Source organism: Brachycentrus maculatus, unplaced genomic scaffold, assembly GCF_059751285.1.
Source record: "Brachycentrus maculatus isolate JH-2025_06_01 unplaced genomic scaffold, ASM5975128v1 h1tg000946l, whole genome shotgun sequence".
NCBI lineage: Eukaryota > Metazoa > Arthropoda > Insecta > Trichoptera > Brachycentridae > Brachycentrus > Brachycentrus maculatus.
Window position 1 is genome coordinate 111,591 of NW_028281668.1, and position 9,097 is coordinate 120,687.

A 9,097-nucleotide genomic window follows, 5' to 3' on the forward strand; every position below is an offset into this window, starting at 1 on the left:
TTTCAAAATATATGTTATTCGTTTGCCATAATTTATTTTTATTTTAAATCAAGCCTGTGCGAGAAAATTTTGTTTGTTGTAAATAACCCTATTTTTATTTATTGTTAACTTGTGAACTAATAATTTTTCTAGTTATAACTTTTCAATAGTTTGGTGAAAGTGATACGTACAATGCATATTAAACAAAATAGTATTTATTTAGTTATTTGATGCATAACCTTCTTCTTAGGTTCGATAACTCGGTTTAATAGTGAAATGATTTTTATGTTATAAGCTATAAATTTCACATTCTAGCTGGCTTAGCTTATTTGGTGCGGTCAGATTCCATTTTGTTTAACAAATATGTTTTGTTAGAAGCTGTTATTTTGAAGATGTTCGAAAAAATACTCTTATGGCATAATGTTTATATTGTATAACAATCGTCCGTCTCCGTAGTGTAATGGTTAGCGTGTTTAGCTACCGTGCTGGAGGTCCCGGGTTCGATTGCCAGGGGGGGTTAAAAATAAATGATAGTGATATTACACTCTATTATTTACTTCGTATTACCCTAGACTGGTTCCTGTAGCGCAGGAGTGACGATCAAGACAATACTGCGGCAATACGATGTAGTGCCCTATGTACCATTGGGTGCGGATAAGGGTTCGAAGAAGATGTATAACAATAATATCAATAGCATAAAAACAACGGTATTTATAAAGTGGGTAGGATTTTAGGAATATGTAAGAAAATAAGGTTAGTTTTTATTCCTGTTTTTTTTTTTAAAGTTAAATTGTTATGAACCCTTGATTTATATAAATATATCCTTTTTTAATACGTCTTTTTTTGTCAGCATTTTATTACTATCGGATTGTGGGTATCGCATACAAATAATTAACGTGCATTCTTTATTTATCAATGTTTTAATCTCAGACAAGTACATTTGCAGATATAATTAAAACATATTTTAAAGTTATATAATTTAATAACCAAATACGCACGTGTGCGTTCACGAGGCGTTTCATTTGTTAATTCCAGAAATCGATCAAGAAAACATAAGAAAATAATTAACTTTCAAAATTGTGTAGCTAATTTTATGATTAATATTTGCATCGTGAAACGTGAATTTTATTTTTATTTCCATCGGATCAATGCCCCTTTCACCTTTTCCATAATCGAATCACTGAGCGATTCCACATCATTTGTTAATGACGTAAGCATTAACAAATTGTATCCAGTACTCTACCTGTACAAAATATACAAATGTGAACTTCAATGACATTCGGTTACTTGGAATACATTGCTATATATTTAAAGCAATAAGCTCGGCAATGTTTTAAACACTGAACTGATTTTTTTAAAAGTAATTATATTATATGTATAAGACCAGTCTGGTGATGTCGGTTACGACGAAACCTGGTTGCTGGTCAAATAAAATTCATTAGGAAAAAATACACAGTTGTTATTTTATTCTATAAAATGCAGTTCCACCAAGAAATGTCAGTACAAAATTAAAAAAAAAATTGTATTATTTTGGCTATTATCACTTTACTTGAAATCGTGCTCATTTAAACCACATTTAAGTTCATATAAACCAATTTTCATTTTTTTCTTTATTGCATTTTTCGTGATATTTATAAATATGAAGAATTTTATTTTCACTTATTTATTGATTTGGCGTTTAATTTGTAAAACTCCATTTTAATTTATGTATTAATTGTTAAATAAACACAGATTTTTTGAGTCTACAGAGTTGTATTTTTTTGTTAAAAAAACACAAAAAATTAATATAATGAAAATTGTTTCGCCTAGTTATGGCATTTTCAAATGAATGTGAGGATTAAATTAATCTTCACATTCGTTTGAAAATGCCATAACTAGGCGCAAAAATTTTCACAATATTAATTTTTATGTGTTTTTTTTAACAATAAAATACAACTCAGTGGACTCAAAAAATCTGTGTTTGATTTATCAATTAATACATAAATTATATTTTCCATTTTCTATATTTTTTTTATATTTTCAATTAATACATTAACTAAGTCTTCCAGAGTCATTAGGATATATGAGAATGTAATAATTTTAGATCTCTGATGTTTGATCCCCAAAACAGTTGTTCCTCTGGACAACTGTCTAGTGGAATATATTTTTTTAAACAATTGTTTTTGTCTATCATTATCATTTTCATATCATAATTCCGTCCGTCATTGTCCGCTTCCGTAGTGTAATGGTCAGCATGCTCGGCTACCGTTCTGGAGGTCCCGGGTTCGGTTCCCAGGGGGGTTTAATAAATATAAGAGATTTTTTACTCTAATATTTATTCAATATTACACTGGACTGGTACCTGAAGTGGAGGGTTGATCACCTTTCCTTCATGTGTAATCGATCGAGATAACACTGCGTTTATATCAAGCAGTGCCCTATGCACCATTGGGGTGCAGTAAGGGATTTATTATTGTTATATTATCATAATTCATATCTGTGTAAGCGTCCTTGAGGTAGTATTTTACGAAAATGGCGATATCTAAATTATCCAAAATTTTAATTATAATCACCTTAGCGATCAGTCAAAATACTGTTAAAGAATTTTATACATTAAAGAGTAACTAATAGTGGCATTACTAAGCAAATTTACGTGATAACACAATAATAATATTATTATCATATAAGTTAAGCGATGAATCGAATAGTTGCGTACTAAAACAACTCCACAAAAAATAACAAAAGCCCCATATTGGCATAAAAGTGGCTTTACATCGAGTGTGAATCACTTTCAATTAAAAAAAATATCAAGTGAAGTTTTATCAATGTCCGGCAAGTATGTGAAGAAGTAAAACGATATCGATATCGTAATTAAAAACAAAATCTGTAACCGTTTAAGTAATTAAAAATGTAATGGGTGTAATTATTTACTTTGTATAATCATTATTTCTTAATCTACAGTTTGAATTTCTCAACTTTTTAATCTACAGAATCAAAATGGCTTACAGATTCTTTGATCATTCACACGTGCTTAAAGTGGAGAATTTTGTAGAAATTTCTCTTTACACTTAAGAAAAAGCGGTTTATTAATGTTATTGCCCACTTAAATACATAACACCACTGGAATAAAGTTGTTTGAATTGTGTTAGATTTATTTAATGGGAAACATGTGTTCGTGATGTATTATTTTGGAATTTTAATATATTTTACTATCTGACGTTACGGTCCCAGTTGACCGCGACTTATGATTACTTACCCATATAGTGTGCGCGAAATGAAGATGATGAATGACTTTTTTCGAAGAAATTCAATGTATGGCCAAATATAACAGCTGGAGGAATAAGTGAGATTGATTTCCATAACGTTCAATATGGATCACTCGATTACGGGCGCTTTTTCATAAAAATCGTTTAATATTCATCCCACGAGCTTTTATACTTAGTTATGTAAAAAAATATCAAAAGATGTTTTTAGTATTACTTTTTAACATCCAATGCTTAAAAAATGTGCTGAGTGAAAAAACGAGTGTCATTTTTGACTGTTTTGTAGTGTTTATTTATTTACAACATTGTGAGTGTGTTCACAAGATCTGGATTATCTCCAATTACAGGTGTTATTTTTATATTATTTTTTGACATCTCATCAAAGATGAAGAAGAATATGGAAGTCTGGGCATTTACAGGGCTGACGACCGTCATAGGCTGGCTTAAGTGAATACTTTACACACATGTAACATTCACTAATTCTACCCACTATTGACAACCACACTACTCAAATTTTTGGAAGTTCTATATATGAACCAATCTTTGAAACACTGTTCTTGAATCACTAGAATTTCACTAGAGACATCTATTAGTGAGATAAAAAAAGCTTTTTACTGAGCAGAAACTCTTTTTTTCCGACCAATAAAAAGTTTCTTTTCTCACCAATAGATGTCTCTAGTGAAGTTTTAGTAATTCTATATATATATGAACCAATTTAGAACAAGGTTCTAAATTAGTTCATATATATATAGAACTTCAGAGAATTTGAGTAGTGTGGTTGTAAATAATGGGTAGAATTGGTGAATGTTACACGTATGTATAATGATCACTTGAACCAGCCTATGACGGTTGTCAGCCCCGTAAATGCCCAGACTTTTTCATTCCCGAACAAATTTTTCTTTATCTTTGGTGAGATGTCAAAAAAATAATATGAAAAATAAATCCTATAATTGGAGATAATCCAGATTTGTGAACATGAATTTGGACACACTCAAAATGTTGTAGGTAAAGTGCATTATTGTTTATGGGTTAAAGTTTAAAAAACTACCTGAAGGGTTTACTCTTAAATATACAAAGTCAGTACTCGACCGGCTGCGCGAGAAGCCACACTTGTTGTCCGCACATATTTTTTTAGAGTACATATTGGAATTTTAACGAATGAATATATTTTTATTTTATTATTTCTAACTCCTTAACCTTCAATAACTCTTTTCTTTTCATAACTATATATTTATTTCGAAGAATTGATTTTTCAATACAAAATCGGTGTTTTAAGCAAAAAATGTAATTACGTTAAATGTCCTTCTTCTTCAAACCCTTATCCGCACCCCAATGGTGCATAGGACATTGCATATAAACGCAGTGTTATCTTGTGTTAACACATGAAGGAAAGGTGATCAGCCCTCCGCTTCAGGTACCAGTCCAGGGTAATATTGAATAAATATTAGAGTGAAAAAATCACTTTTATTTATTTGACCCCCCCCCCTACTGGGAATCGAGCCCGGGACCTCCAGAATGATCTCCAGTCGAGCGTGCTGACCATTACACTATGGAGGCCGTTAAATGTTACCAGGGTTTAAAGAAAATTACGTTGCGGGCTATTGATTCTCCCGCCTTGAGACTCAATTCTACTCAATTGAGATTCTACTCAATGAGACTCAATTCTCCCGCCTTGAGATTCAATTATGTAGAGATTACAATGTGTAGATTAATTTATATGCAATGTTATTATATGTTTAAACTTAAGTTTTGCAATAATGACTGATAGTAATTTGATTAATAAAAACACGTGTCTAAATGCCAATCACTAATAACAAAATTGTTTATAACGAAGGTACTATTATTATGATAATGTTGAAATTACACTTAGACGTTTGTAGAAATGCTCATCCTAATACGAACTCATAATTCATAATATTTTCAAATGTTTATTCGCGATAAAAAGAGTAGTACCTAAATAAATTTCAAATTATCATTTATCATTCAGAAGGTAGAACCAAAATCAAATAACTTGTACAATCAATATTTGAGGCACTTTCTTTGTGATTGTTTTGACCGCCTCCGTAGTGTAATGGTCAGCACGCTCGGCTACCGTTCTGGAGGTCCCGGGTTCGATTCCCAAGGGGGGTAAAAATAAATATAAGTGGTTTTTTCACTGTAATATTTATTCAATATTACCATGGACTGGTACCTGAAGCGGAGGGCTGATCACCTTTCCTTCATGTGTAAAACGATCATGATAACACTGCGTTTATAAGACACAGTGCCCTATGCACCATTGGGGTGCGGATAAGCGTTTTATTATTTATTCTTTGTGTTTTTTTTATTATTATTTTATAACCCACAAATACAATCAGATAAAATTACATAAATTCTTTACAACGCTTTGTGGTGATCAGCACGTTTGGCTACCGTACTGAATATTCCCGGCTTCGATTCCTCAGGGGATCAAAATAAATATAAAGAAAATTTACATTGCAATATTTATTTAATGTTACCCTGTACTGATACCTGACGTACAAGGTTGATCGCCATTCTTTCTGGTATTTAATGATTAAGATATGAATATGATACTTTGATTAATGGTTATGAAGAAAAATAGGAAATATTATACTGTATAATAATCGTTAGAGTTGGTTTTGGTAGTATATATCCAGCTTTTTGACACTCTAACTACATAACGGTGCGTTTGCCATATTCATGAATTGTGAATATTTCGAACAATGGAAAAAGTGGTGAAAATTATTAAACTAACTTGTAGGTAATTAATGTATTTTTTTAATATCATTTTTTATATCTTCACGTATATTTTGAGCTTTGGGAAACGAAATTTTACTCATCATTTTTGCAAACGTATTTCGATGACTTTTATATGATAAACATAAATTCTTTATAAAAAATAAATATTATATACATAAAATGGTACTATGATTTTAGGAATGGTATTTTATAATATTTTTTGGTTGAATTTATTTTGAACCATGTAAAAGAGTTCAATATTTTTTTTATTTATCCATTTTTTATTCTACTCAGGACTTGAGAGCTTCTTTATCTATTATTATGTAAGGAAACACATGCATCTCTGTTTAATCAAAATTCCATTATCACTGTTGTGTAAAAAAAGTGAAAGCTTTTAAATGGCGTATTGGCTATAATATTTTAGCGATGAAGCAGTTAGTTGTTATTTAAAAAAAAAAACAAGTTGATTGATTTAAAGTTTTTTGATTCTCATGATTTAACAAATGGTATTTGCTTGAGAATTTCAGTATGGTTTAATAAAAACTTGACTAACTAACGTAAGTTTAAAAAAATGTAAACATTGAAATCGAAAAAAAACGCTAATTGCTGGCTTACAAAGATAATTCATTGGATTAGAGCGCAAGGTTATCTATTGACCTGTGCACCATATTTTTGAACTAAAGAGTGATATATGTATATGTATATATATATATATATATATATATATATATATATATATATATATATATATATATATATATATATATATATATATATATATATATATATATTTATATATATATATATATTTATTTATATATATATATATATATAAATATATATATATATATATATATATATATATATATATATATATATATATATATATATATATATATATATATATATATACATATATATATATATATATATATATATATATAAATATATACATATATTATAATAATAATAATAAAATGTAGGTAAAATTGTAAATAACAAATCTAAACACATCTTCTTTTTCTTATCAAATCCTCAATATATAAAAATTATGCAAACTTATGTTTATTTTTAATTAACTGGCAGTTGCTATGAACAAGGAATGAACTACTAGAAAGGAACTCCTTTCAATTCTTAAAGTTAAAGGAGTTTAAATTAAGATAGATTTAGAAGTACATTTCGTCTGAATCTATCTAAAATTGATCATGCATGTTCTAAAAATATTGTAGTGGGTATCTTTACCGCAATATAACGCTCATTTACCCAGAATTAGAATAACATACTTGAGAAAATGGTGATCACCATAGAGTAATTCGCATAAAAAACCCATGTAACATATGCAGTTGAGTGTTTTACTACGCTGCAAAGTCACTCTTTTCCGGTTGTAATATAAACGAGACGAGGTGTCTGCATAATTTTCGAGTCCGGGATGGTGCGGCCCGAGTGTATCGGATGAGTTTCATAAAAATATATTGTGAAGATGCCGCTCCGTACAGAAAATGGCAGATTTCTCTCGAGATATTATTTGCTTTGGCTTGCGCCGTACAACTTTCCAAAGTTTCGCATATTTTATATCCGAGATGTTTATTTTATCATTCCGTTTTACTTTCAATGGACCCACATACCGAAACTTCACACTACGCGTGTTCCTTTGTGACGAAATCACCTTCGGTACTTGTCGTTTGTGCGGGTACATTACACATACTCCATGTGACATGTTGTTGCATCATCGTGTAAAGATGACCAAAATATTAATTAAAAATCACTTCTCTTTTTACTGTGGATATTAAAAATAAAAATTAGTTTATAATAATACCTTTTACAATAATACTTTTTGTCCGCCTCCGTAGTGTAATAGTCAGCACGCTCGGTTACCGTTCTGTGGGTCCCGGGTTCGATTCCCAAGGGGGGTAAAATAAATATTAGTGATTTTTTCACTGTTATATTTATTCAATATTACCCTGGACTGGTACCTGAAGCGGAGGGCTGATCACCTTTCCTTCATGCGTAAACGATCAAGATAACACTGCTTTTATATGACGCAGTGCCCTATGCATCATTGGGGTGCGGATAAGGGTTTTATTATTATTATTATTACAATAAAACCTTTAAGGGTATGCATAGATTTGTAATGAAAGACCCAAAATAACACTTTAGTATTATGCCTTTTTGCCAATACTAACATACATATGTGTCGCCTACTTTCAAAATTTGCCAGATCCAATTTGATAAGATTTAAAAATAAATACTCTATCGGAACGCCAATTGTGGGTTTTTTTGTTTAAAAATTTATTTACTTGAAAACCATGGTAAAAATACTTAAAAACTGCGTTGTGTTTCAAATTCCGCTATATTCATGAAACTTATCCTGTGACCTATATCGGCCAATCAGAGAGCGGAGACAGGTCAAAAATTGAGATGATGTCATTATCGGTTTGTGTCTCGTGTTTTTTTTTAATACAAAAAAAAATCCAAAAAGATGGGAAAATTCTCTATTTCATAATATTAAATCTAAAGATAGACAAATCTTTGAAACAAAAATGGTACCCGGGGAATTTTTATTTTTTTGTATAATCGACTTACATGGATCTGGCGCATTTTGAAAGTAGGCGACACATATACGGTCCGTAAATGACAGTTCACGCAGTACAAAGCTAATTAAGCTTTGTACTTGTACTGTAGTAAAAAAAGTAGAAACCTGAAATGCAAAACTGATCACTTTGAAAATTAACTGTAAGTTTTTCTCTAGAATTTTATGTTACCTTACAAAATTGTCCACCTTACATTGGAATAAAAGGTCAAAATACCATTGTTCTTTTCTCATTTGCACTAGGACAGAAGATTTTTTTTAAAAATAAGTAGATGGACACGAATTTTTCATACATTTTCACAACATTGAATAAATCGTGGTTAAATCCATCAATTTATAACAAAAGATTAACACAAAAGAAAATTATTGACCTTACATTTCGCTTGCTAGGAAATAGGGTCGTTTTTTTATATGTTCATTGCAAATTACCTACCTTTTCTACAACGAATTGAACAAATTATGGTATGAATTCCGTGTCGATTAAAATACTCCGACTATTTAATATAAAGGAAGTCAGCATCATCCAAGAATCGTGGTTTGAAATACA